Below are 26,965 nucleotides of genomic sequence, written 5' to 3' on the forward strand. Positions count from 1 at the left end.
ATCCAGTCGTGAATGATAGTGGACAATTAAACAACTGACTGGAGGAGGAGGCTCCACAAATATCCCCATCCTCAATGATGTAGGAGCCCAGCTCATTAGTGTGTAAGATAAGGCTGAAGCATTTGCTACAATCTTCAACCAGAAGTGCTGAGTGGATGACCCATCTTGACCTCCCCGGAGGTCCCCAGCATCACTGATGTCAGTTTTCAGCCAATTCGAATCACTGCACGTGATATCAAGACACAGGTGAAGGCATTGGATACTATGAAGGCTATGGGGCCTGACAGTATTCTGGCAAAAGTACTGAAGACTTGTGTTCCAGAACTTGCCACGCCCCTATCCAAGCTGTTCCAGTACAGCTACAACACTGGCTATGTGGAAAATTGCCCAGGTATGTCTTATACACAAAAAGCAGGACAAATAGAACCTGGCCAATTACCACCCCATCTGTCTATTCTCGATCATCAGTACAGTAGTTGAAGTGGTCATCAACAGTGCTATTGAGCGGCACTTGCTTAGCAATAACCTGCTCAGTTTGACGCCCAGTTTGGGTTCTGCCAGGGCCACTCAGCTCCTGACCTCATTACAGTCTTGCTTCGACCATGGACAAAAGAGCTAAACTCCAGAGGTGAGGTGAGTGTGACTGCCCTTGACATCAAGGCTGTATTTGACCAAGCGTGGCATCAAGGAGCCCTAGCAAAACTGGCATCAATGGGAATCGGGGAAAACTCTCCACTGGTTGGAGTCATACCTAGCCTGAAGGAAGATGGTTCTGGTTGTTGGAGGTCAATCATCTCAACTCTGGAAAATCACTGCGGGAGCTAGTCAGGGTAGTGTGCTCGGCCCAACCATCTTCAGCTGCTTCATCAGTGACCTTCCATCATAAGATCAAAAGTGGGGATGTTCGCTGATGATTGCACAATGTTCAGCACCATTCGCGATGACTCAAACACTGAAGCAGCCCATGTCCAAATGCAGCAACACTTGGACAATATCCAGGCTTGGGCTGACAAGTGGCAAGTAACATTGCCTGACACTTGTGTGGCGCCAGTGACCATCTTCAACAAGAAAGAGAATCTAACCATTGTCGCTTGATGTTCAATGGCATTACCATCACTGAATCCCCCACTATCAACATTCTGGAGGTTACCATTCACCAGAAATTGAACTGGACTAGCCATATAAATACTGGGGCTATAAGAACAGGCCAGAGGCAAGGAATCCTGCGACGAGTAACCCACCACCTGACTCCCCAAAGCCTGTTCACCATCTACAAGGCACAAGTCAGGAGTGTGATGGAATACTCCCCATTTGCCTGGGTGAGTGCAGCTCCCACAACACTCGAAGCTTGACACCATCCAGGGTGAAGCAGCCTGCCTGATTGGCACCACATCCACAAACGTTCACTCCTCCAACACCGATGCACAGTCGCAGCAGTTTGTACCATCTACAAGATGCACTGCGGGGAATCACCAAGGCTCCTTAGACAGCACCTTCCAAACCCACGACCACTGCCAACTAGAAGGACAAGGGCAGCAGATAGATGGGAACACCTCACCTGGAAGCTCCCCTCTAAGTCACTCACCATCCTGACTTGGAAATATATCATTGTTTCTTCACTGTGGCTGTGTCAAAATCCTGGAACTGCCTTCCTAACAGCACTGTGGGTGTACCTACACCACATGGTGTAGTGGTTCAAGAAGGCAGCTCACCATCACCACCACAAGGGCAACTAGGGATGGGCAATAAATGCTGGCCCAGCCAGCGAATCCCACAGCCCATGAATGAATAAGAAAAAACCTTTAACAAATTGGTGCTAGGTCTCCTTAATTAATCCACTGTTGTCCCAGTGACTAAGAGAAATTACATCTTGAATGAATTAAATTCTGGAATTTGTCTACTAGACCTCATTCCTTAATGCCATTTTTCTGTGACAACTGTAAACTAGTAGCCTTGGCAATAATCCACTGACATTGTTCAATTGCTATTGATGACAAACTGGTGATATAAGCAAGATAATGTGAACCATCAGAAAAATAGATTTCAGCTTCTACCAGTTGCGACGTAGTCTGAGGCAGCTCTGAAGAAGGGCCATATGGACTCAAAATGTCAACTCTGTTTTTCTCTCCACAGATGCTGTCAGACTTCCTGAGTTTTTCTAGCATTTTCTATTTTTCTCTCTGAGGTAGTTTGCTGTTTCAGGCTGCAAATTGGTGGAAGATCTGAAGCACTTGTGTCCGTCAATTAGGCATTTTTGGAGATTTTCCATTAGTAAAGGTAATGGCCCCCAAAAAAATAGCTGTTGTGGAACTTTAAAATACCATGTGGATCGTGTATCTATAGAAATAATTTTGCAAATGTCATGCCCGTATAAATGAGCCCCCTATCTGTTGCTCTTTTAAATTCGAAAACTGAGTTTGCCAGTAAATAGGCCTGGGGTTTTTTAATACGTGTACGTAAAGCTTTTTTGACCTCATACTCAATGTATTCTCTTGAGTTGTGACATATTAAAGGTGCATTATGTTGTACTGGCAGTTGCTTACAGTGTGGAACTTTGAGCTTAGTGTACGTTGTTGACATTCTAAGTATTGAAGGTAAATGAAGGCAAGCTTAAGGCTTATTGATTAGACTTCACTTTCCCTTTGTCATCAATGTGAACTATTCGGCTGTTGATCTTGGAAGTGGGAAGGTAAGCCTCAAATTATTTTAACTTGTTCCTAATAAGATTTTCAAGTCACCTAAATGTACTGTAACTTCAACTTTGTATCTGATTGGACACATCAGTTTATTCATATCCATCCCATTCCCTGACAACAGTCTAAGATTAAGTCAGCCTGTTCGCAACCTTACTGTCTCATTTGATCCTGAGCTGAACTTCTGACCTCATGTTCATGCCATAACTAAGACTCTGCCTATTTCCACTTGCGTAACTTCGTCCTTGTCTTGGCTCATCAGCTGAAACTCTCCTTCATGCCTTTGTTACCTCTAGACTTGACTATTCCAATGCTCTCCTGACTGGTGCCGCATGTTCTACCCTCCATAAACCTGAGGTCATTGAAACTCTTCAGCTCATGTCTTTACTTGCACCGAGTCCCATTTACGTATCCCCCTCCATGTTTGCTGACCTACAGTAACTCAATATTAAACAAAGCCTCAATTTTAAAATACTCACTCTTATTTTCAACTTGGGGCCTTGGCAACTTAATTGCTGCTTGCATTGATGATAAACTTTTTGGATAAACGTACTCCAAGTAAGTTCTTACACAATATTCATATGTACCACTAAAGAGTTTGGGATGTTTGTTCCTTCCTGTGACTCTTGTCTCCTAAACTTTAGTAACACACACACATACTTGGATTTTTTTTCAGAGACCAAGCAATTCTGAAGTTTGGGGTGCAAATTGTTAACACCTTGTAAGCAATGATTAGCGGCAGCCTGTGTCAGATGGGGCTTAGTTTGTAGCACTTTCCCCTTTGAGTCAAAAGCTTGTGGGTTCATGTCCCACGCCAGAACTTGAGCACAAAAATTATAGGCAGTACTGAGGGAATGCTACGCTACTGGACATGCCATCTTTCAGATGAGATGTTAAGCAGAGGCCCTGTCTGTCCTTGGAGGTGGGTGTTAAAGATCCCATTGCATGATTCTGACAAAGAGCAGGGGCATTATTCCCAGGTGCCCTAGCCAATATTTATCCCAAAATCACAAAAACAGATTGTCTAGCTCTTACCCCATTGCTTTTTGTGGGAGCTTGATGTGCGCAAATTGGCAGTTACTTTTTCTACGTTAAAACAGTAACTACACTTCTGTACTTCATTGGTTGTAAATGCTTTGTGTAGTTGTGAAAGTTGCTATAAAAGCTTCTTTTATATATGCTTAAATATGATCTCAGCGGAGAGAAATGATATGCTCCAAACAGGTTCACCTTAACGCCTAGTATCACAAAGGTAGGTTTTAGTCCAGGCATAATTCAAAGGCAGTAAACTAAAAATGACTTTTTTTTGTCCTGCCAAGTCTTTTGGGGCATTGCTGTTGGGATGCGGAGGGTGGAGGAGGAGGAAATGCTTGCATTCCAATACAGTAATACTGATTCTCACTGGTGTAAGTTGAAACCTGCATTGTCTAACTCCTGGCTGTAAATGTTGAGGTGCGCTTCAGATACCAGAATCAGTACATATCAGCTATAATGTTCTTGAGCTAACAGCCCAAATTGTCTTCATTTTATAGTATATTTTAAAAGATCCATAGAAGCAAGGTATAATGGCCAATAAAATAGATTTTACATTTATCAGAACAACCATGAACAAAAATAGTTTCTAGGAGATAGATAAATGAACTATAAAAAGAGGGGCAATCAGAAATAAACAATGTTGTACTTTCCAATATTCGGATCTGATTTAGTTTCTTTGCTTCAAATTGAACTTAAAATCTCTTTAGGTTCACTTAAGGGCCCCTGTGGGTGGCCTGATCACAGAGAAGGAAACTTCATTTGTGATCTTTGTGATGTGATACTGCAAAGTCGAGGATTTAAAAAAGCCCATACAATTCTTTTGAAGCCTGTCTATTCAACTTTCCCCAGTGCTTTGAATGCCCTAATACCTGTATCCCTACTTGCTATGCTTGGCAGTATTGTTGGATATTTATCTCGCATCGTGTGAAGTTGTTCCTTCTAGTAACTCTTGTATTTTTCACCACTAGATTTATGATCTCTGGTCAGGTTACCTTGCCTTATTTTAAAGTAATATTCAGCATTTATGTTATCTTAGCCATTTAATATTTTACACATTTCAGAATGATCTCCCATAACCATTTTTTCTACATTAACTTTTCAGCATTTTACTGCAGATCATTCTCCTTACACGTTGCATAATTCCTGTTCCTTTTGTCTTCAGTGCTTACATATTTCCCCTTGTAGCATAGCAACCAGAACTGTTGACAATAATCAAAGTGCACCTTCAAAAAAGCAGAAGATCAAACCAAATTCTTTCCCAAAATGTGGGACAGGGATGAAAGACCAACATCATGGTGCATGCAACCATCCCAAAGGTCAAAGTGGGGGAAATGTTATAATTGGCCCACGGACTGAAATGGGAATAGACCATGTTAGATGTGAAAATAGAGGTGTATCCCTTGCCAAACATGTTTTGGCTATTTCGTGCCGTAGATGTAATTTGACCGAGGTAGGAATTTCTTGATAAATCATACTGGAAGAAACCTGCTACCTTGTTGATCTGGAATTTGCTGTGCAATTTTCTCCTTTTAATTTGATAAAAGATTGCTATGAAAATCCTATTAACTCCCTATGGTCAGTGATGAGTATTACTTGTTGTAAAGCATAAGTGCTTTGCTTTGTACTGGTTTCTGGCCTTTATTCTCCTCATGGTAGATTAAGAGCTTTGGTTCATCGAAGACTGAGCAGATCTGCAGAGCAGCACTTTTCCATACCTGCGAGAGAAACAAAAATTTTTGAGCTGTTTTTAGTCACTGTCCTTAGCATGGGTAAATGATTGAGGAATCAAAGAACAACTTATTTTAGTGGGGCCAGATGTATGCATACGTATGCTCATAAATAATTTAAAGTATGAAAATTTCCTTGCATTGTCATGTTTTGGGTTTAGGGCATTGTGAGAAACCCTGGAGTTTAATAGTCTTTGCCTTGAAGCAATTGTGAATGTGATTGGAACATTTGAAGGGAAGGAGAAAGCAATTTTTTTTCCATTCCCTTTTAAAAAGTTAATGAAATGAAGTTAATTCCTGCAGTAGGACAATTTTCATCTGCTTATTTGATACAAGGGGATGGGTTTCAATTCAAATTTGTGGTCTTATCAGAGTGGGTTTGGATTTTCAGTGTCTAAAGTTCGATGCTGGAAGCTCAGAGGTCATTCTGCAAGGAGCTTCCAGGAGACTAGCTCCTGGTGACATGGTGTGTACATTTTTCTATGGATATCGAAAATGAAAATATCTGCTATTTCAGTGTGAGGGGAGGGAAAAGAATCACTAATAACGAAAACACAAAATGCTGGAAATACCCAGCAGGCCTTGCAGCATCTGTGGAGAGAAACAGAGTTAATGTTGCGGGTCTAATGTGACTCTTCAGAGTGTCTTCAGGAAAAGATGGTTGAATTGATTCAATTGCTGGAATGTTGAAATGCCTGCTTGCGACTGCCCTCTTTTCAAGGAGAAAGTCCGTTTCTGATTGCTATTTGATGGACTTTTGCTGCAAAGTGTATGCCTGTGGGTATTGGGTGAAAACAAGAATGAATTTTGCTGTGGTGCCATCAGACCTCCAGCTTTGCACAAAGAATTGTCATTTGGGTGAGGTACCAAAAGGCTGTTAAGTACTTCATCCAGCACAAATAAAAAATGAACAAAAAACAAATCTTCGCTTGAAAAGCAAAGGAAAAGGTGGAGTAAAAATTCCTTTTGATGTTGCAACAACTAAGTCTTCAGCCTCATTTAGCCAATGGCTTTGTAGAAGTTCCTGTGCTGAATTTAATTAGAGTTTAGTGGACTGCATTGGTCCTGGAGTTTCTAGGAAACCTGAGAAATAATAGCTGATGCCATTGCTGAGTTCATAGATGAAAATAAATTGCAGTAGTTTGACCTGATGTGTTAGGATGTGTATGATGCATTTCAAAAATTCACTGTAATATATGCACAAAAGTTGATCTAAGTTTAGGCATAAGGATTCTACATGACAGAAGTGGAAACACTGAAGGAAGAAGCTTTTGTTCTGAACTGCATTTGTCATTTAATTTAGACAATCTTTCAGCTATGCTCTGTCAATATCTAACTTGATTTCTCTGACATTTCAGAGCACTGACAAAACTCTTGCATACCTCTATTGGAACAAATACATGCCGTGGTGGAGAACTATGGAATCGGTAAGAACTGTTATAAATTTTTATTTTCTTTTATGTCCAGCCCTTGGTCCCTCCAATTATTCCACAGATAGATAGTACATGGAATGGAATTGGTTAGAGGCTTTGAACAGCTCTTACTTTTTTTATTTTACAACAATACTATCATGCCTAAAATTCCAGCAATAGCTTTGAAATGTTGAAAGTTATTATTGACCCAGAGTGACACTTATCCCATAAACAAGAGAATTTGGTGGTTCTCCAGATTCTCCCTTTGGAGTGGCCTTGATATTAGTAAGCTTTTCAATCTAATCATACAAACATGAGCATTTCTCTTCAGTTGTATATGATATTCAAGAAGAATAGGAAGCTAGGTAAAGGTGGAAGGGTAGCACTGTTGATCAAGGATGGTATTGGTGCAATAGTTAGAGATGACCTTGGTTCAGGAGATCAGGATGTTTGGGTGGAGATGAGGAATTGTAGGGGAAAGAAGCCACTAGTGGGAGTGGTCTACAGGCCCCTAACAATGACCACAAAGTAGAACAAAGTGTACAGGAAGAAAAATTGGGTGCTTGTGATAAAGGGGCAGCAATAATCATGGGTGATTTTAATCCACATATAAATTGGAAAAATTAGATTGGTGATAGTAGCCTGGATGAGGAGCTTGAAGAATGCTTTCAAGAGAGCTTCTCAGAGCAGCATGTTCTGGAACCAACTAGAGAGCAGGTTATATTAGATTTGGTATTGCGTAATGTGACAGGATTAATTAATGGCTTCAGTGTAAAGGCACCCCTTGGTAGCAGCGACCCCAATATGATTGAATTTTACATTCAGTTTGAAAGGGAGTGGAGTGGGTCTAAGACTAGTATTTTAAATTTAAATAAGGGCAATTATGTGGGCTATAAAGCTGTGCTACCTAAAGTGAACTGGGATACTAGACTTCTAGGTCATTAGAGAAGTGGCAGGCATTTAAGGGGATATTTCAGAATAAGTATATTCCTACTATAAAGAAAAATTCTAAGGGGAGGACCCACCATCTGTGGTTAACCAAAGAAGTTAAGGAAAGTGTCAAACTTAACAAAGAAGTGTATAACTGTGCAGAGATGAGTGACAGATGAGATGATTGGCCAGAATGTAAATAACAACAGAGTGACTAAAAGATTAATCAGGAGAAAGAAATTAGAGTATGAGGGGAAGCTAGCTAGAAATGTAAAAACAGATAGCAAGAGTTTCTACAGGTATTTAAAAAGGAAAGAGTAAGGAAAGTGAGTGTTGGTCCTCTAGAGAGTGAGAATGGGGAGTTAATAGTAAATAATAAGGAAATTGTGGATGGCATGAACAAATATTTTGCTTCTGTGCTCACTCTAGAGGATACAAAAGGCGTTCCAGTAATGGTTGTAAATCAGGAGTTGGAAGGGAGAGGGGATCTTGGTGAAATTACAATCATTAGGGAAGTGGTACTAAGCAAACTGATGGAGCTGCGGGCTGACAAGTCTCTGGTTCTTGTTGGGCTTCATCCTGGGGTCTTAAAACAGGTGGCTAATAAGGCACCAGATGTATTGGTGTTAAATTTCCAAAATTTGCTAGAATCTGGAAAGGTTGTGTGACTTTGGAACTCCCCGTCTTGGTAAGTGGTGGAGGTGGGTGTCATTAAATATCTTTAAGGCAGAGGTAGATAGATTCTTGTTAGGCGAGGAAATCAAAGATTATTGAAGGTAAATGGGAATGTGGAATTTGAAATGCAAACACATCAGCCATAATCTTATTAAATGGCAGAGCAGGCTCAAGTGGCTGAATGGCCTACTTCTCCTATTTTGTATGTTCATATGTCTGTGATCTTGCAATGCGTTCTGTAAATTGCTATTTGAAGTGTTAATCTGTGGGATTTCCATGAAAGGGCTGTGCCCCAGCCACTTGATGTTGACGGAGGCTGAAATATCCAGTAGTTTTAAACTGTCTAAGTGAATCAAACATACCTGATCATTATTGGTGCATGGACGGAAGCCCATGGTGGACAATGGAAGTTGACAGATAATGGAGTGAGTAGTGCACTAACCGCCTCTTGGGAGGAACACACTGATCAGTTGTTAGGTGGAACTGTAGAGTCTTGCATCTTAGGCAGCCCCATGGGATCAAGGATGACTTGCTTCCACTCTGGGTCGATGGATTCTGAGATGGCTGATGAGTTCCAATGTGTGATCTGCAGACTCTGCTGCATGTGGGACAAGTGGTCCTTGGAGGGTTCGGTAAATGAGTTGTTCGGAGGTTTGTGCTTGCACTGAGATGCCTTGACTTCACCCCTATGTGTTCCTGACAAAGTCTCTCATTGTTTGATGCCTCCCCAAATGAACCTTCTCCATTTTGGTCAGCACACCTGGCAAGTTTTGTTTCACAACTTTTATTAATAAAGAACAATATTTACAAAGAAATGATTTAAAATGAAGCATGTATAAGAGATTCCTCTGCTTTGGTGAATTGTTGAACAACTTTTTTTCTTGTCATGTTGCTCCTCGCAGCATGATTTCCAAAGTGTGGCAACACAGGTAGGCTTATTCTGTAAAAAAGCATAAGTTTTTGTTGTAATGTCTTTCTGAAGTTATGCAGGAAAACAACAGACCAAGGTGTTGCTTTTGCATATCTGAATATCTTTGACTCTCTTCTCATCAGTGTACATCATTCCCCATTTTTTCTGAAGGTATTGCCTGCTTGCTGGGAAACAATTCCATTGATGCTACTAGCTTTCCTTAACATTTGTCCATGTGGCAATTTATTTGTGTGAACTTTTTCAACCATTTGAGGGAAAGAAATCACAACTGAGCGGTCTTGCCCTCATCTGGCACTGTTTTGACAGATGTGAGAGAGAAACCAAAACTGGTTTCTTTGATAATTCCCCCCCTCCTGGGACTGAGGTCAACTGTAGCTCTCCCACTGTTGGAACTGAGATCAACCAATTTGCCCATTTAGGGAATGCCTAAAAATTTTACTTGATTATTTATTTTTAAGTAATTCCTAAGTCATGGGTTCATTGCATGCAGCTAGTCTTTGTTCTGTTCCATCCGTCATCAGGGGGAGGCAGTGCTGTAGCGGTAATGTCACTGGACTTGTAATCAAGAAGCCCAGGCTAATGCTCTGGGGACAAGGGTTCAAATCCCACCATGGCAGCTGGTGAAATTTAAGTTCAATTAGTAAACCTGGAATTGAAAGTTACTCTCAGTAATAGTGACCATGAAACCATTGTCAATTGTCATAAAAACCCGTCTGGTTTACTAATGTCCTTTAGGGAAGGAAATCTGCCATCCTTAGCTGGTCTGGCCTACATGGTTGACTCTTAATGGCCCTCTGAAATGATGTGGCAAGCCACTTGTTTCAAGGGTAATCAAGATTAAGGGATGGACAACAAATGCTGGCCTTGCCAGCAACGCCCACACCCCATGAAAGAATAAATTTGAAAAAATGTAGTGACAGATGGGGTCATCAACATCGCTATCAAGCGGCACTTAGCAATAACCTCACTGAAACTCAGTTTGGGTTCCGCCAGGGCCACTCAGCTCCTGACCTCATTACAGCCTTAGTTCAAACATGGACAAAAGAGCTGAACTTGGAGAGGTGTGAGTGACTGCCCTTGACATCAAGGCAGCTTTTGACCAAGTGTGGCATTCAGGAGCCCAAGCAAACCTGGAGTCATTGGGAATCAGGGAAAACTCTCCACTGGTTGGAGTCATAACTAGCACAAAGGAAATCGCTGTGGTTGTGGTTGTTGGAAGTCAGTCATCTCAGCTCCAGGACATCACTGCAGGAGTTCCTCAGGGTTGTGTCCTAGATCCAACCATGTTCAGCTGCTTCATCAATTACCTTCCTTCCATCATAAGGTCAGAAGTGAGGATGTTGGCTGATGATTGCACAATGTTCAGCACCGTTCTTGATGACTCATTCTGAAGCAATCCATGTCCAAATGCAGCAAGATCTGGACAATATCCATGCTTGGGGGTGACAAGTGGGAAGTAATGTTTGCACCAGACAATTGTCGGGCAATGACCATCTCCAACAAGGGAGAATCGAACCATCGTTCCTTGACATTCAATGGCATTACCATCACTGAATCCCCCACTCTCAACATTCTGAAACTGAACTGGGTTAGCCATATAAATAGTGTGGCTATAAAAGCAGGTCAGAGGCTAGGAATCCTACAGCAAGTAACTCACTTCCTGACTCCCCAAAGCCTGTCAACCATCTACAAGATACAAGTGAGGAGTGTGATGTAATACCCTCCACTTGCCTAGATGAGTGGACAGCGCCATTCAGGACAAAGCAGCCCACTTGATTGGCACACCATCCACAAATATTCACTCCGTCCACGTAGGGTGCATAGTGGCAATAGTGTGTACCATCTACAAGATGCACTGCAGGAATTCACCAAGGCTCTTTAGCATCTTCCAAACCCATGACCGCTACCATCTAGAAGGACCAGAGCAGCAGACCGTTGGGAACACGACCACCTGGAAGTTCCTCTCCAAGGCACTCACCATTGTGACTTGGAAATATATTGCTATTTCTACACTGTCGCTGGGCCAAAATCCTGGAACTCTCTCCCTATCAGCACTGTGGGTGTACCGACACCACGTGGACTGCAGTGGCTCAAGAAGGCAGCTCACTGCCACCTTCTCAAGGGCAATTAACAATGAACAATAAATGCTGGCCTCACCTGTGACACCCACATCCCATGAATGAGTAAAAAAAAATCTACTTTTTCATCAGAATTTATTAAATGCTGCATAAATAATTCTTTTTGTGGTTAATTCAGCAGTTTTGAAAACTTTTGATATTCCTTTTAATATTTTCAGTTGTAATGGTTTGTGGCTCTGAAACTTGCATGGTGCTGTTTGTTTCCTATGTAATATTTGAAAAGGATAGAAGTAGCTTAACATTGCACTGCACATATTATAATGTTGTGCTCAGGAACCTGAGTTCCCTTTGCTCAATTCTGGCATTAATATATGTGGAGAATTTTCTGGCGGCTTTGACATCAGGTTGCTGGCATTATAACGTGTGTGTAGGTGTGAGATAAAAGCCATGAATAAAATACGGCTGCTGATTATAATTGCATTCAGCATTTGGCATTACTTTTCAATTACCTGTAAAGCTTTTAGAATAGGAAGACCAGAATGTAGAGCGAAGACTGTTCCATTAATATTCCACTGAATTCAACAAGCTTATTAACAACTTGCATATTTCAAATTTTTGATCTGTTGGTTTGAAATGTAAATTCCACTTTCATTAGGATGTACTGTATGTGAAAAGCACTGAAGCAAGTTGAAATTGATGCATGGATTGTTCAGAAAATAAATAAAGCATTTTGTGTTTTTTGGGTGTCCAGCAACACAGCATTGATTTAAGTTCTTAAGTCGTAACTGTCTTTCTTTCACTTTTCCCATACTTCTTATTTTCTCACCGAGGTCGGGTCCTTTTGCACTGTAACCAAGGTCAAAGTTTTATTGAAGCATGCATACCCTGATTAAGTGTAATTACTTACATTTACTGATTTTGTACATTATAGTATCTCGTGTATGTGAGCAAGATTATTCCTTTTTTATTGTAAATACATAATATTTTATATTCAGACTGTTTTCCTGTTCCTTATGGAATTTTGACTTTGCTTAAGGCCACTCTCTTTACTTGAATACTAGATGCCCTCTTATCTGCTGGCTTCAAAAGCTGCTTATTTTACAGTAGGTATGTTGGAATCTGCCTGACATTGCCATGCTAATTTCCTCTACTATAAATGCTTCATACATCTGGTCAGCAATATTTTCCCCCAAGTTATTCTGGCTAGTGTATGTGGAGTGCTTTCTTTAAGTACAAGAGTTCTCATTGAAAAAAAAATTATTGCTGTGTGAAATGTCTGTACTTATGCAGAATATCTATCAACGTGAGGTTTGTTTTGCTCTCAAACTTTGATTTGCTTTACTTGGTCGATGAGCTGTGACCAAAGAGGAGTGCTGATGCATGGGATATTTATGTTTGTGGGGTTGTTTTTTCCTTTTAAAAGAAGTTATATTTTTGACTTCCATGTTTCAAACTGCTCTATATCCCAGGTAGTGCTTTTTCTGTTGCTCGGGTATGGATAAATTCGTAATACGTCCAAAGAGCAAATCCTAGATGATTCCTTTACTGGCATTATCATGTTTACTCAAGTGATCCTCCTTTTCTCCAGAAGGTTATAAAATAACATTACTCTGGAATTTGACTTTAATTTGCAAACAAATGTATTAAACAGTGAATGCAACAAGTAGTAGTAATGCAAATATATATATTTTTCAGTAGTTAATATGCTTAGTTAAGTCTGAAGAACCATGTTAAACTGTAATTTTTACATAATGTTTCCTTTTTTTCACCATCTCTGAAATCTCATTTTACATCATCCCTGAAGGCTTCCAAAAGGGTCTCCAATTTAAACAAGAGTGGTTGATAAATAAAACTTTTTAAATGGTGACCGGGGTAAGCAAATTTAAATAGCTGATGTCAGACATATAATTATAGAATGATACCGCATAGAAGGAGGCTGTTTAGCCTATTGTACCTTTGTCAGCTCTTTGGAGTTATCTATTTAGTTTTACAAATCAGCTCATTTCCCCAGAGCCCTGTAGATATTTTTTCCTTCAATAATTTATCAAATCCTCTTTCTGAATATGCTTCCCTAACACTCTTGTCAAGCAGTCCATTCCAGATCACAGCAATGCTGTTTTCCCTTTAAAGTCCTCATGTCACCTGTAGTTCTTTTGCTAATCACCTTAAATCAGTTTGCCAGAAGAAACAGTTTCTTATTATTTAAACATTCATGATTTTGAACCTCTATCAAATCTGCGCTTAACCTTCTCTGCTTAAAGAAAAACAACCTGAGCTTCTCCAACCTCTCCACATAATTGAGGATCTTCGTCCCTGGTACCATTTTGGGAAATCTCTTCACACCTCACCAAGGCCTTGACAGTCATCCTAAAGGATGGTATTCAAAATTGAACAGTATACTCCTGTTGAGGCCAAACCAGTGTTTTCAAAAGTTTTAGCGTAACTCCTTGCTTTTGCTCCCTGTTCCTCTCTTAGTAGAACCAAGGTTCCTATATGTTTTTTAAACTGTTCTGTCAATATTTCCTGCCACCTTCAAAGACTTGTGTTCTTATATCCCAATTCTCTCCATTCCTGCATCCTGTTTAACCTTCTACCATTTAGTCTATATTGTCTCTCCTCATTTCTCGTACTAAAATGTATCACTTCACATGTGTGTGTTAGATTTCATCTGCCATGTATCTGCCCATTTCACCAACCTGTTTGTCCTCTTGAAGTCTTGTATACTATATTTCTGTGTTTCAAATAATTTTCAAGTTTTGACATTGTGCTATATACACACAACCAGGTTATTAGTGTATGTCATAAAGAGTAATGGTCCTAATACTGATCCTGGGGAACACCATTATATATCTCCATTCTACTCTTTCAGCAGGCCTTTCTGCCCACTGTGCCTGCTTGTTGCTAATTTTCCCATCCTACTCTCCTCTTCCAGTGCTAACTCTACTGGTGGATGACTATCACTTTCCGCCTCCGCATCTCTCTTCCACTTGTGAACAAGGCCTTTGCCATCCATGAGCTTGTTTTAGATGATTGCATGGATGTTATGGCCTTGATTTAAAAAGTTGGCTGATGAGTGATGACATCTTCCCACCTTAATGAAACTTTCCCACCTGGCTTGTATCTACCAACACTTGGCTCGCTCAAACCATGACAGTTCACACCTTGATACTCCACTGGTATATCACTTTGTTCCACCTCTCACCTGTCATTTAAAATCCTTCATCTCTACCACCCATCCAAGCAACAGGCCAATTTCTGTCCAAGATATCTTCAATGCTTTCCTCCCTCTGTACCTGCACTGAGAAATTTCTAATTCTGTGTTTTCAACTTTCTTTTCAAATCATGATGCACTGTTTTCCTCTGAGTTGGTTGCCTCATTATCCTCCCTAAATATCTTCCTCCATATAAACCCCCCTGTCCATATTCACGACAGCGCCTTCAATTCGACCCAGCTATCTCACATGACGTCGCTTCTCCATCATGTGAATCTTGGGTGAGGCTGTCTCTGATCATTTCCTTTAATCACTTGCCACTCACGTCCTCCTTTTCTCCTTTCAACCCCACTTCTCTGTCTGTCCCTAGGGGGAAAAAATCACTTCCCTAATCACTTAGAAATGCGCTTTCAAATTTCCAGTAGTCTTTGGCTCTCATTTCTGCTGTGCTTGATCTGCTCAATCACACTATCCCCTTTTCCCCGTTAAAACCATTACTCCCTCTCACCTTTGCTGTCCACTCAGTATACCCTTCATCTTTGCTCCCTGAAGTCCAATGGGTGATAACTTGAACATCGGTGCCAGACAATTGACTTAACCATTGATTGCCAGATCTGGAAATGATCACGTAAAACACTACTAGTTTCTGCTCTTGTTTGCCAAAATTACCCAGTATTCTAGGATCATCCTAGAAGCAAAGGTAATCCTGCCACCTCTGCCCTCACCTCCAACAAGTGTGAAGAGCTTATGAACAACCTTGTCACGAAGATTGAGCCTATCTGCTCAGCTAACTTGGCTGCTTCTCTCCCATTCCTGAGCCTGTGGAAGAAGCCCACCATGCCCAAGCCCTGAATTCACACTTTACCCAGTTTCCCTCCTGTCCCTTGTTTTGTTCTGTGAAAGTTGATCTTGATCCCAAGTTCCACCACCAGCTCTCTAGACTGTTGTTCTCATTGGACTACTAATGGCCCAACTTCCCTTTCAGGTCACCATTTATGCTGATGGTAACTGTTTCTACTCCTCAGATACTGTTTCTCTACCCTTCAAATCTGACATCATCACTCTTTCTCTCCACCCCCCCCCCCCAAATTCCACCTTTTGAATTGTCTTTGTGAACCACCATCCCATCTCCAACCTTCTTTTCCACTCCAAAGTGCTTGAAGGTGTTGTTCTCTCTCAAATCTGTGCCCCTCTTGAAATTCAATGGTTAAATCCCTCCAGTGAGATCTCTACCCCACCCAGAGTTTTAAATTACCTTTATCGAAGTCATGAATGGCATCTGCTATCACTGCGGCTGGAGTAAACCAGCCCTCATGAATTGTCTGCAGCCTTTGACATGGTTGACCGCAATATTCTTCACCAATGCTTCTCTTTCGTCATTTTGCTGGGTAGGATTGCTCTCACCTGGTTCTATTCTTACCCATCCAGCCATAGTCTGTGAATCATCTGCACCAGCCTCCCTTCTCACTGCAGCACTGTTAGCCCTGTAGCACCTCAAAGATCTCTCCTGGGCCCCCTCCTATTTTTTAAGCTGCAAGCCATTGCTTCTCCCCGATTTTAATTGCTTCACCGCAGCCGCACCTTCTGCTGCTTGGAGTCTAAGTGCTAGAATTTCCTCCGTAAGCTTCTCCATCTCTCTACTTCTCCTTTTTAAGATGTTCCTTAAAACCTGTCTCTTTGATCTAGCTTTTAAGTCACCAGTCTCATTGTGGCTTGGTGTGAAACACTCTTGTGAAGCACCTTGGGACATTTTACAACATTAAATGCTTTTTACATAAATGTGAGCTGCTATTTGTTGTCATTGTCATTCCAAATTATTATCCCTATTATCCCTACTGTTGGCATTAGGCAGAATAGCCTGTAGTAGTTGCCAGATTTATTCCCTTCATTTTTAAAATAAGTATAACATTTGCAATCCTGCAGTCCCTTTCCATCAGCCCCATGTACACATACTTGAAAATGTCCTGCAAATTCTTTTTATTTGAATTGAATGGCTTGGCTCCCTCCCTTGGACAAACCTTAGACAAACTGACTAATTCTGTGACAGTTTTATATAATTAAGGTTTATAATGATTTCTGTGAGTAAATCTGTGTTTAACCCCATATAATGTGCCAGAATTAAAAGCAATCAGTGACATTCTAAGTTGTAGTTAAAAATGCTTCATTTTTGCCACAGCTTAATTGGTCTTGGAAGAGACCAACAGCAGCAATGATGTTTTGGCCTGGAGGATTCTGAAGTCATTGAATAGTGATCAGGCGCAGAAACCCTGGTTATCTTCTGTCTCTTGGAGACCGTGAAACCAGATGTACTTCCTCAACAACTTTTCTGAGCCGAGATCTCTCATGCCAACTGAGACAAATGATTGTATCTGTCTGCAAAAGCAAAATTCTGTGGAAACTGGATATCTGAAATAAAAACAGAAAACGTTGGGAATGCTCAGGTTTGGCAGAATCTGTGGAGAGAGAAATAGTCGACTCTTCAGGTCGATGATTTGTTTGTCAGAACAGTTCTGACAAGTTCAGTTTTTTACTTAAAATTTAGCAACTTTTAAGTTATTCCCAAAAGAATAATACTCTTCATGGCAAGATTCTAAATGATGCAGAATATTTCATGTTTAACATGCCTGTTTATTGCCTTTGGAGTTAAATTGAAATGGAAGAGAAGCAGAAAAATATGCTAGTAAAATTTAGCCTCTTTTCTTGATGGCAGTTATGACCATGTGATGCTATTTCTGTTATAAGCTAAACGGCTACCAAAAACTTAAGTCACAAATGCTATGTGCTAAGAGGCTTCCAGTGCTAATGTAAATTTGCTGTACGGTGTATCTATGTAGAAATTTCTTCTATCGAATAAACTTGTGTCTAGAAGTGCATTTTTACTTATTACTGTTTAAACTTCAGAATAATTTTCAATTTGTGGACCTGTAGACAAATTCACTGTTTTTAGATTCATGACAAACATTTTAATGAATGGGTTAGATAGGCAAACCCAAGGGGTCATAAATTACCAGCCACTTTTCTTTTTCTGCACTTTTAACAAGTGACAATTTACCACTAATCTGCTTCAACAAGTTTAATAGCATTGCTAAGCTGTTTCCAACTTCATTAATTTTATTGTTTACATAATTCAATTTAAAATGACCATGGGGCATTTGAGTTGAGAGAAAAAGGGAGCTGGGGAATTGAGTGTTATAGGTGAGCTGATTTCAAGTGTGTTTGTTTATGAAAGGATTGGAATTTTTCATTGTCTTAGCTGAGCATGTTGTTTAAAGGAAATTATACTGATGGAAAAAGAAAATGAATTGATATATAACAAAGAGTTGGAACATGTGAAAAGCTGGTTAAATTAAACTTTGTGCTGCATACTGCACCCGGTGGACCTTTACACAGTCGTGGAAAATAAAAAAGAACAAACCTTCATTTGGCTCTGACTCTGTCATGGAAAGAAAGCTGTTATTGTTGAATTATGTCATCGTTGAGAGTGTTTGTCTCTTCCTCCTGTTACTTAGTTGATGGTCCAGCACTGTATCATGAGTGAATGTGATTAGGCTACAGAACTTTGCACTGGCCCATTGTGTGCCTGTTTAGTTTTATTAAAGACCTGCAACTTTGAGCATAAATGTAACCATGTATTGTAGCCTCATTATGTTGGTACCACATTTAAAGGTATGTTGGTGCTCTTTCTATCACTTTATACACACTGAACCTGGCTTTATCTTGTGGCTTGGCAATGGTGGGGGTATAAGGGATGTGGTGAACCATGGGGTTACAGATTCTGCTGGTGTACAACTCTGCTGTTGATGGCCCATGGATTCCCAGTTTTGGGCTGCTTATACTGAACCTTCAAGTAACCACGGCACACAATGTAGGATGCCCCTTTACCGTGCAGGTGCGATTTTGATGCTTTAGCACTTTTAGTGGTAATTTTTTATTGATGTTAGCATGGATAGAAGCGTCTGTGACCGGTTGGTGAACACACATTAAAGTAGGTTACTCCTTCATGTTGGTCCACTTATTCCTGCAGTAGTTCCAGTCTGGCAATTATGTCCTCTAGGATGATGGCCAGCTTGGTCATTCATGGTACAGTTCATTGCCATGGTGCACATGAAAGCTAGCTGCTGAGAATGTTGTGCGCCCTAGCTTCTTTCAAGTGGAGGAGCACTGATTAGTTGCTGGCGGGTGGGTGAAATCAGTGGGTAGCAGAAGATTTCCTTGGTTTTGTTTAACTTAAAGCTCTGAGACTTCATGAGGTCTTGTGTCAATATGAATGATTCTCAGGGCTTGTTTGTGTACCACATTGGTTCCACTTTTGGAAACCGGTTGTGCTCGTAGGATCGGACCTAACCAGGAATATTTACTTAACGTTTCTGTAGTCGTTTGATAGAACTAGTGGCTTGTTAGGCTATTTCAGAGAGCAGCTAAGAGTAACTACATTGCCGTAAGCCTGGAGTTGCAGGTAGGTGCCACTGGGTCAGGATGGCAAATTTATTTTCCTGAAGGACATTACTGAACCAAATGGATTTTTTTTTAATGGTAGTCCAGTAGTTTCATGATCATTACTGACACCAGCTTTTTATTCTGGATCTCTATTCATTAATTGAATTTAAATCCCCCAGCTGCCATGGTAGGACTTGGACTTGTCCCCAGAGCATTAGTCTTGGCCTCTGGATCACTAGTCCAGTAACAAGTGCAGTTGGGGATGGGCAATAAACACTGGCCTTGCCAGCGTTGCTTACATCCCACAAATTAATAAAGAAAAATGATGAGATTAGCTGATGGATATATCTTGAGTATGGTTATTGTCAGCTGTTTAATTTTTTTTGGATAGCTCTATTACTTGGCCACCATTTCCCCAAAATGTTACTGGCATACAAAAATGATAGAAAACCTGTAACTCAACACCACACACAATTCTCTACACTCTCTTTTGTTTTTGGTTTCTAAACATTTTCTTTTCTTTCACATATCCAGTAGGTGCCATGGCCTTCCAAGTTGACTTAATCTGAAGAAAATTACTCAACAGCCTTGTATTTATTCAATGCTTTTTTAAAAAACATGCAAGCCTGCAGATGTACTCCTTCAAGGAGCTTGAATAGCAATGAACTCTGAAAAATATGAAACTTGATGTAACTCCTTTATTTTTACTGTGACATTTATTTACCACATTCTTTATTATAATGCATTGGGAGTTTTTAAATTATTTGTCTTGATGCTGTTTTGGGTGGTACAGTGGCTATGGGAGAGCAGTGCTTCATTCTTTAGAATCTGTGTTCAAAGTAATCGATTTGTATGGAAAGTAGGTTTTTCAACCTTTTACTGAATGGAATATTTGTGCTCTGTAATAGAACATAGGTGAGGATATTTGCTGTATAAAGTAAATAATTGACCTCCAGTAGTGGAATAGAAGTCAATATTGCTTTTTAGGAGGAAACTATGGAAAGGTTTGATGATGAATGTGTGGCACTAATGTCCTTTCTTATCTGCCTGTCTTCCATTACCAAACCTGTCCAGCTGCCACTATTAATTTCTAATGCTGAGATTTGGTGCTCATTTCTTATGTTCCAATGATGGAAATCAGGGATAGAATGAATATTGGTTGCTGGATCGATCTCAAGACTATGTAAAGATATTCTGATATGACACTGGCCTTGCAGTGATTGATAAAGCTCCTTCAGTGAACTGTGGAGGCTGGGTCAATTCCAACTTCTGTTCAAGCTGTACACATTCTTTAGCTGAAGTAGAAGCAGCACTGAATACTGGCAATTGAAGGTAATAACTAAGGTATAGAGCAAAGAGTGAAATGCAAGGCGATCTTGGGAGAATTGGGATCAGCATGGGAATGTATGAGCTACTGGGTAAAAGGGAGTTACATACATTTTCTCTGATGACTGAAGATTGTAATGTCGGTTTAATTATTTTCTTCTTTGTCGAAAGGAGTGTCTTGAGACTTGGGTTTAAAGGTCTAAGCTCGCTATAGCTGCTGAGCATGGTAGATTATCTGAAGAGCCCCTATTTCTCCATTCATCTGTTAGGGGTGTAGCCTATTCTGAGTGTTAGCCAGTTTTTTCCATTGTTCTTTCGGTTTGCCATTTTATTCTCAAAGTATTGAAATTATTTCAGTTGACCACAGCCACAATCATAATATTTCCCTCTTTTGACAAACTCACCATATTATGACATCTAAAATGCACGTTGACTTATGTAATGTGTCAACATAATACCCTAGAAACATAGAAGGTTTATGGCACAGAAGAGGTCATTTGGCCCATAGTGCCTGTGCTAGTTGAGAAAGCTATTCAGAGCATCCAAATCGCAGCAGACCATTGGATGCGAAGACGGTAACTCCCAATAAAATATTGTATATCCAACAATGAGATACAGAAAAGGATTAAAAATAGAGATATTTTGTGACTTAGGTCTTGTATTTGTAATTATCAGTTGTTTAAATTCTGCCTCTGAGAAATATGTAATTAATCCTGAATGCTGGCTTCATCATTGGTCAGTGATATGAAGTGCAAAAATAAGATCAAAGCAGGCAGAAACAGTAAAGAGACAGAATTAAGGGCTATTTATCTGTATGCTTGCACCATTCATAAGATAAATTAATTGTTGGAAATATAGAAATAACTGAATGATATGATGGCTATTATACAGATGTTGCAAGGTGAACAAGGCTGGAACCTAAATATTTGAGGTATTTGACATTTTGGAAGGACTGGAGGAAAGCAAAAGGTGATCGGCTAGCTCTGTTAATGAAAGGTGAAATCAATACAATTGAGAGAAATGTTCTTGGTGCAGAAGATCAAGAGGTAGAATCAGTTTTGGTCGAGATAAATAGCAAAGGAAAGAAGTCACTGGTGGGAGTAGTTTACAAGCTCCCTAACAGTAGCTACACAGCAGGACAAAAGTATACATCAAAAAATAATAGGGGGTTGCAACAAAGGTATTGCAATAACCATGGGTGACTTTAATTTTCACATTTATTGGACCAATGAACTTGGCAGAGGTAGCCTGGAGGATGAACTCATAGTATATGCAGGACAGTTTTTCGAATAATACATTCTGGAATTTCGTGGGAACAAGCTATTTTGGACCTGATAATGTGTATTGAATTAATTAAAGATGTGTATTGAATTAATTAAAGACCTCATCGTAAAAGATCCTCTCACCAAGAATGATCATAACATGATGGTATTGCATATTAAGAAATGTGGGCCGCTAACTGGTGCTTTAAGCTTAAGTAAAGGCAATTAGAGGTATGAAGGCAGAGTTGGCTAAAGTGGACTGAGTAAATATGCTAAAAGGCAAGATGATAGAGAAGCAGTGGCAGACATTTAGGGAGATATTTCATAACTGTCCTCAAAGATATAGTCCATTGAGGAAGCAACACTCTAACAGAAGAGTGTACCATCTGTGGCTAACTAAGAAAGTTAAGGGTCGTATCAAATTGAAAGAAAAGGTTCTGCAAAGATTAGTGGCCAGCCAGAAGATTGGGAAAGTTATAGAAATCAGAAAAGGATGCCTTAAAACGGGGATAAATTGGAGTAGAAGAGAAAACTAGCAAGAAGTATAAAAGCAGACAGTAGAAGCTTCTATAAGTATATAAAAAGCAAAAGCGTAGCTCAATTGAGCATTGTTGCCTTAGAAAGTCAGACTGGGGGATTAATAATAAGAAATAAGGAAATGGCAGAGGCTTTGAACAAATATTTTGTATTCGTCTTCACGGTAGAAAACACAAGAAGCATCCCAAGAATAGTGGAAAATCAAGAGGTAAAAGGGTGGGAGGATCTTAAAATAATCGCTATCAGTAGAGGACAAGATAATGAGCATGCTAATGAAACTTAAGGCTCACAAGTCTTCTGGACTTGATGGCCTGCATCCCGCGGTCTTAAAAGAGGTGGCTACTGAGATATTGGATGTATTGGTTATAACCTTTCAAAATTCCCTAGAATCTGGAAAGGTCTCAGTGGATTAAAAAAACTGTTGTTGCAATACAGACATCTGTTCCTTAAATATTAGCCATTGCTTATCCACTGTTATGCCTTTTAATGAAGTTCCCCAATCTGTCTTGGCCAACTCACACCTCACACCCTCATAGTTTCCTTTGTTTAGATTTAGGACCCTAGTTTTGATTGGACTACTTCACTTTCCAACTTAAGGAAGAATTCTATCATGTTATGGTCACTGTTCCCTAAAGGACCCCCGCAAACAAGATTATTAATTAACCGCTTCTCATTCAGAAAACCAAATCTAGGATAGCCTGTTCCTTAGTTGGTTTTTTAGACCAGTACATCGAGGAACCATCTTGTACACACTCCAGGAATTTATCCACCACAGTATTATTGCTAATTTGGTTTGCCCAGTCTATATATAGATTAAAGTCCCCCATGATGACTGGAGCACCCTTTTTACATGCATCTCTAATTTCCTGTTTAATACTGTCCCCTACCTTACCACTAATGTTTGGAGGCCTATAGACAACTTCCACAAATGTTTGCCACTCCTTGTTGCTTCTTAGCTCCACCCAGACTGATTCTACTTCTAGATTTCTCCCCCCACCCCAGGCTGAGCCACTCGTGATGCCTTGGACTTTGCTTTCGCTGCATTCCCCTGAGAAACCATCACCCCTAGCAGTATCCAAAATGGATAATCTGTTGGAGAGGGAGATGGACCCAGGGGAGCCCTGCACTACCTGCCTAGTGCCATTACTCTGTCTGGCAGTCACCCATTCCCTTTCTGCCTGCGCACTGTTTACCTGCAGTGTGACCACGTCACTGTATGTGCTATCCAGCCACTATTCCAGACCTGAAACGCAGATTTCAAGTAGCTGCAGCTGGAGACACTTCCTGCACATGTGGTCACCATAGACACTGAAATTGTCTCTTCTTCCCACGTTGCACGGGAAATGCTTTCCACTTTACCAAGCTGCCCTGCCATGACTTGTTCTTAAATTATTGCCTTTGCTTTTACTTCCTCTGGTTTAGAGAATATTAAGGGCAGTAGAAATACTCACCAAGCCCTACTTATCAAGGCTGCTGCTCTTCTTTCTGAGGAAAGGTAGAAAGTGAAAGCATCACCTTCCCTCTTCACCAAACTTGCTCACTCACCAAACTCCAACTGGAGCACTAAAATGCAGCCCAAGACAGCACTGTAGATGGCCTGCTTTTATGATCCTTGAATCTACCTTCTGAAAACCTGTTTAAGGCAGTTATCCAATTAACTAGCTACAAGCAGAGCCCGAATGAACCCTGTTTTAAAGCTGGATTAAAACTTGCTTTCTCCCAACCCAAAGAGCAACTTTTTAATTGCTTAATTAAAGAGAGACTAGACTGTAGATAGAAATTAACCCTTCAATTAAATTAACTCTTAAAGCTCACTCACTCACCAAACTCCAGCTGAAACACTCAAATGCAACCTAAGACAGCACTCAAATACAACTGTTACATATTCCTTTCTGGCGCAAAAACACAACTGGAAAAGTAGCCCAAACATGGCTAACAAAAGAAATTAAGGATAGTATTAGATCCAAGGAGGAACCAAAGAGTTGCTAGAAAAAGTAGCAAGCCTGAGGATTGGGAGCAGTTTAGAATTCAGCAATGGAGGACCAAGAGATTGATTAAGAGGGGGAAAAATAGAGTATGAGAGTAAACTTGCAAGGAAAATAAAAGAGGACTCTAAAAACTTCTATCAGTGTGCAAGAAGAAAAAAAATTGGTGAAATGGGAGAATTAATAATAGAAAACAAGGAAATGACAGGGCAATTAAACAACTACTTTAGTTCTGTCTTCACGTAACTTCCCAGAAATACTAGGGAATTGAAGATTTAATGAGAAGGAGGAATTGAAGGAAATTAGTTTTACTGAAAAAACAGTGCTGGAGAAATTAATGAGACTGAAAGCTGATAAATCCCCAGGGCCCGATAATCCACATCAAATGGTACTAAAGGAGGTGCCCGTGGAAATAGTGATTATGTTGGTTGTCATCTTCCAAAATTCTGGACCAGTCCCAGCAGATTGGAGGGTGACAAATGCAACCCCACTATTTAAATAAGGAGGGAGAAATAACAGGGAATTACAGACTGGTTAGCCTAACATTAGTGGTAGGGAAAATGCTAGAGTCTATTATAAAGGATGTGATAACAGGGCACTTAGACAATTTCAATGGGATTAGACAAAGTCAATACGGATTTATAAAAGGGAAATCATATTTGACAAATCTACAGGAGTTTTTTGAGGATGTAACTAGCAGGATAGATAAGGAAGAACCAGTGGATGTGGTGTATTTGGAATTTCAGAAAGCTTTTGATAAAGGGTTAGTGTGCAAAATTAAAGTACATGGATTGGGGCTAATATATTGGCATGGATTTAGAATTGGTTAGCAGATAGGAAACAGTAGGAATAAATGGGTCTTTTTCTGAATGGCAGGTCGTGACTAGTGGGGTACCGCAGGGATCAGTGGTTGGGCCCCAGCTATTCACAACATATATGAATGATTTGGATGAGGGAACTAAACGTAGTATTTCCAAGTTCGCTGATGGCACAAAGCTAGTTGGGAATGTAATTGTGAGGAGGATGTTAAGGGGACTTCAATGTGATTTAGACAAGTTGAGTGAATGGGCAAATACATGGCAGATGCAGTATAACGTGGATAAGTGTGAAGTTATCCACTTGTAGGAAAAACAGAATGGCACAGCATTATTTAAATGGTAATAGATTGGGAAGTGTTGATGTACAAAGGGACTTGGGTGTCCTTGTACACCAATCACTGAAAGCAAGTATGCAGATGCAGCAAGCAGTTAAGAAGGCGTGTTAACCTTCATGGCAAGAGGACTTGAGTACAGGAGCAAGAATGCCTTACTGCAGTTACACAGGGCCTTGATGAGACCACACCTAGAGCATTCTGTGCAGTTTTGGTCTCCTTTCCTCAGAGGGGATATACTTGCCATAGAGGAAGTGCTGCGATTGTATACCAGACTGATCCCTGGGATGGCAGGATTGTTGTATGAGGAGACATTGGACCGATTAGACTTGTATTCACTGGAGTTTAGAAGAGGGGATTTCATTGAAATGTATACAATTCTGACAGGGCTGGACAAACTGGATGCAAGGGTTGTTTCTTCTGGCTGTGGGGGTCTGGAACAAGGGGGTCACAATCTCAGGATATGGGGTCGGCCATTTAGGATTGAGATGAAGAGAAACGTATTTACTCATAGATGGTGAACCTGTGGAATTCTCTACCACAGAGGGCTGTGGAGGCCAAGTCACTGATTATATTTTAAGAAGGAAATAGATTTCTGGACTCTAAAGGTGTCAATGGGCATGGGGAGAGAGCGGGAGTATGGTGTTGAGATAGAGGATCAGCCATGATCATGTTGAAAGGCGGAGCAGGCTTGAAGGGCCAAATGACTTACTTCTATTTTCTATGTTTCTATGTTTAATACCTCTGTTCAAGAAAGGAGGGAGACAGAAAATAGGACACTATAGCCCAGTTGGCCTACTGTCTGTCATTGAGAAAATGCTAGAATCCATTATTGAGGAGAAAGGAGCAGGACTTTGAGAAAATCACAATGAAGGCTGAGACAACATAGTTTTGTGAAAGAGAAATAGTGTTTGACAGTTTTTTTAAGAAGTTCTTTGAGTATTAACAAGCAGGGTGGATAAAGGGGAACCAATAGATGTAATGTATTTGGATTTTCCAGAAGGCATTGGATAGGGTGCAACGTAAAAGGTTGCTGCACAAGATAAAAGCTTAAGGTGTTGGGATGATATATTAGCATGGATAGAGGACTGTCTAAGTAATAGGAAACAGAGTCAGGATAAATGGGTCATTTTCAGGATAGCAACTGTGTCATGAAGCTGTTAATGTATATAATATTTTGGAAAATATTTTTCTTCTAAAAATAGAGGTTTAGTCTGTGGCTGTGTCTTAAATGGATTAAAGTCAGCTAGTCTGGATGCTTTGATATGTACTAGTTTAAGATGTAAACAGAGGTAGAGTGTATTTGCATTTTTTGAATAGAGCATTCAAGAAATGGTGTGAGAACTGATGCCTTTCTAGCAGCTACCAAGCAATGTATAAAGTGAAAGAGCTTTTATTGTTAGAGAGGTTTCGTTCAGAGGTTGTTGATACAATGAAAATTAACATTCAATGGGGCAAGTGGGTGTAAATTCAGTAGTTTTCGGGTGTGCAGAGCAGTGGCAATGTGAGATCAAAAGGCAGCTGTAAGCCTCCAACTCTCTCCACAGTAACCAAAATGAAAGGGCATCATTTTTA

At 40.3% G+C, this 26,965-nt stretch overlaps 1 protein-coding gene across 2 annotated transcripts in view; it reads left to right on the forward strand.

Moving 5' to 3' along the window:
- Positions 1–26,965, forward strand: part of ankrd11 (ankyrin repeat domain 11) — a 199,112-nt gene that overhangs the window by 21,626 nt on the left and 150,521 nt on the right. For both annotated transcript variants that reach the window (XM_041190704.1, XM_041190705.1), the window contains exon 2: positions 6,814–6,882. The gene's annotated coding sequence lies outside the window, so the exon portion shown is untranslated. The remainder of the gene's footprint in view (positions 1–6,813; positions 6,883–26,965) is intronic.

Source organism: Carcharodon carcharias, chromosome 7, assembly GCF_017639515.1.
Source record: "Carcharodon carcharias isolate sCarCar2 chromosome 7, sCarCar2.pri, whole genome shotgun sequence".
In the NCBI taxonomy this organism is placed as follows: domain Eukaryota; kingdom Metazoa; phylum Chordata; class Chondrichthyes; order Lamniformes; family Lamnidae; genus Carcharodon; species Carcharodon carcharias.